This window comes from Triticum aestivum, chromosome 5A, assembly GCF_018294505.1.
Source record: "Triticum aestivum cultivar Chinese Spring chromosome 5A, IWGSC CS RefSeq v2.1, whole genome shotgun sequence".
Classification (NCBI taxonomy): Eukaryota; Viridiplantae; Streptophyta; class Magnoliopsida; order Poales; family Poaceae; genus Triticum; species Triticum aestivum.
Window position 1 is genome coordinate 124,202,430 of NC_057806.1, and position 4,005 is coordinate 124,206,434.

Consider the following 4,005-nt stretch of genomic DNA (forward strand, 5'->3'; position numbering starts at 1 on the left):
CCCCGTCGCCCTCCCCTCACGTCCTTCTTCCGCGGAAGCGGCCTGGGAGCACCGTCGCCCTCCCCTCCCGGCCTTCTTCCGCGGCCGTGGCCTGGAAGCGACGTCGCCCTCCCCTCCCGGCCTTCTTCCGCGGCGGCGGCCTCGCAGCTATGCCGCCCCCCCTCCCAGCTTTCTCCCGCGGCGGCGGCCTGGGAGCGCCACCGCCCCTCCCCTCCCCTCCCGGCCTTCTTCAGCGGCAGCGGCCGGCAGCGACGCCGCCCCTCCTCTCCAGGGCTTCTTCCGCGGCAGCGGCCAAGCAGCGCCGCCGCCCATCGCCGCTCGGCCTTCTTCCGTGGCAGCAACCGAGCAACGCCTCCCCCACCAGCATATCGGCCTTCTTCCACGGCAGCATGTCGGTAGCGCCGCTCCCAAACTCCTCCAGACCTGCAATTAGTTGTACTTCATCAGATGTTGATTGGAGCTGCATCGACATCAAACCAATTCGAGCAAGGAGGACTGTGCGCAAGGTTCCTTCATCCACGACAGCTTCTTGGATTAAGTCTGCAATGACCTTCAGAGAAAATCCTCCGTCTCCGTTCACCTTGAGCAACGTCCAGACCGCTCATGAACTTCTGAAGGGCAAGTGGACTGCACAGGCGAACGAGAAAGTTGTGTAGACGGACGAGAAGAGAACTTCTTCCTGCAAACGCAAGAAATCACTGCAACACGAGGTAAGCAGTAAACTTACTCAACCATATCAGTTTAGTTATTCCAGACAAAGCAGTACACGCAATCCAGTGCGCCTACAAAAACGATGCAGTCCAGTTGCTTCGGTTCGTTTTGGGGGGAAATGCAGTGAACTTGCTTGGTTATGCAATACGCTTGTGTAGGTTCATTACGGACAACGATGCAGTGCGGTTACTTCAGTTCAAATTTGTAACACATTGCAGTTCGCATGATTCAGTTCATTTTGCCTGACAATGCAGCTCGGTCATTTTGTGTGCAGGAAATGAGGTTCAGCAGATACAAAATGCCGCACATAATTGACAACCGAGGGAACAACAACTTTCAGAAGAGTAAAGCTTCTTCTGAAAGAGATACCGGCTGGGTTACCCCTGAGATTCCTCGAGGATTCTTCACGACAACAAACAGGGTGCACTACTCTCCGGAAGAGGATTTTTTCCAGGGAGAAGAGGTAGTTGAGGATGACGACAATGTCACCTTCATCTGGGAGGGCACTCACCGATAGGAGGATGAAGATGACGATGATGAAGATGAGCCAATAACGGTTCTCAACCCAGAGTATAAGCATGAGTTCACTATGTTCGGACAGCATGTACAAACAGACAATGATGATGCAGTTGAACACGATGTTGCAGCAGATGATGAATATGATTATGACCATGATGATGTGCCATTGCTCCAAAATTTTCAAACCAATCCACTTAGAGATCGTCACAACACTGGATTACCACCACGTCCACATGCTGCACCCCAAAACAAAGCTCAGCGTCCACCTGTTGCACCGAAAAACAGAGCTCCAAGTAGAGCTGCTGCATCAACTTCGACAAAGCGACCACCAACGGTGCCTCGGTCAAAAGTCAATAGCAGGTACAAATCCTCCTCACTGTTGCCGCCGCGAGATCCTCCACTACACAGATCTGCTATAACCCCGCCATGTCCAATACAACCCGGCGAGCTGCAAACACCATCGGGTGAATGTCTCTACACACATGTAAGTTTATGTTCTGAAAATAATAATAATAATAATAATAATAGTTGCAGTCCATTCAGATAACATTGCAGTGCACACTGATATTTATTATGAGGTTTGACCTTGCATCTAATACATTGGATTCTTCTAAAAACTTAGGAACATTGCAAATGCTTTTTTAAACTCATATGCACTCCTCGTATTTAAAAAACAGAACAGAACAAATTATCTCATAGGGCATTACGCTTAATGCAGGATAAAAACATGCCGCTGAACATCATACCTGCCGCTGGAATGAAGTTCACCACATACGACAAGGCATGGGACTTTTACAACAATTATGCAAGATGTGCAAGGTTTGGCATACGCCAGAGGGCACAACACAAGACAAATACCTACATTGTCTGCTCAAGAGAAGGGATGCACAAGCAGACTGTATCGGATTATCAAAGGAAACATTAGAAGACATCAAAAAGGATTGACTGCAAGGCAAAGATTAGAGTCAAAAATAGGAAGGACGGCAAATTTGTGATAGAAATGGTTGAACTCAACCACAATCACAAGATGCTGGAAAGCCCCGGCATGCTTTTGCACAAGCGATCGCACAAAAAAGACGATCCTTTGATAGACCAGTTAGTGAAAGACATGCAACTAGACAACTACACCCATGCTCAGATGATGTCAACGCTGCAGCGTATGTCCGGTGGTCTGCAGTACATGGGACGTACTAGCCGCGACTGGGTAAACAAGTAAGCACATCATAGAACGTATCCAATGGGCATCATGTCGGTAATTATTTCATGTTTGATGAGATGCGTTTGCATTGCGTTTGAAAAATGCATGAAACAAAAGTTTGCTAGAGAAGAGTCCCAAGATGATGTCAAGAAACTTCTAGATTTCTTCGAGAATATGCAGAAGATAAACCCAGAGTTTTTCTATGATTATGACGTTGATGCAGATAACTGTGTAAGAAATGTCTTTTGGGCCAACGCAAGTTGCAAATGATCATATGAAGATTTTGGAGACTGCGTTACATTTGACATGAGGTATAAAACTAACAAATTCCACATGCCGCTGGGAGTCTTCGTGGGAGTGAACCATCATCTACAAAGCACCATATTTGCTGTTGCACTCGTGCGAGATGAAACAATACCATCGTTCGAGTGTGTTTTCAAAACATTTCTGAGGTGTATGAACAACAAGCATCCCATCTGCATGTTCACAGGTACAAAAAGAAACAAACACCTGCATACTTATATTTGTTTGGTGCGTTTATATTTCTTCCATCTATCTTACACACACACAAACAACTTAATAAGAAAACACTATTTGTGCCTTTTCAGACCAGTGTTCTTCGATGAAGGCAGCATTAAAAACTATCCTCCCACATACTCTCCATAAGTTGTGTCGGTGGCATATCATGAAGAAGTACAAAGACCACCTCGCCTTACTGTATAAGGCACACGAGAAACTTAAGGATGACCTCAATGCAGTGCTGAACCACCCACTAATGCCGTCAGAATTTGAACGAGCATGGAAGGACCTCATTCAGACATACAACTTGCAAGACAATGAAGTGATGAATTCTCTGTGGGAACACAGGCACGAGTGGATCTCGGCTTACTACAAGGAAATTTTCTGTGCTCGGATGACTTCCACACAGAGAAGCGAGAGCATGAACCGCATACTGAAGAAAAACTTTGTCAAAGAGAAGCATGATCTCCATCTGTTTGCTCAGCAGGTGGACAAGTGCATTCAGACCAGGAAGGCCGTCGAGCACGCAGAGACAGTAGCAAATGAGGTAAAACAAATGTCACTCAAAAACTACTAAAAATATAACTACAAAATCAAACAATTTTTTCATTTATCTGGTTTGTAATAGTGCATTTCTGATCATGCAGTCAGAGGTAAAGACATCAACCCAGTTTGGGTTCAAAGTTCAGTTATCAAAAGTGTATACAAGGGCAGTGTTTGCAGATTTCAAAGAAACACTCTACTGTAGCACTGCATTTAGAGCAGAACGGTGCCCTGAGAATCCGACAAAGTATCTCGTACACCACTACAACAGATTGGATGCATTTGACTAGGCAAGGCATAATTTCCAGGTGGTCGCCGATGAACAGAAAGGTGTCTACGAATGTGAATGCAAACTCTGGACACACACCGGTGACACTCCTATCACAAAAAAAATCTACATGCATGACTAATTCACAAAACCAAATGAAGTTCACTTCTTTAAGACGAACAAATAAGGAAAAAAAATATGTGTTTATTAATTTCATGCGGTTCACTTACAAAACAAAGTGATCGTG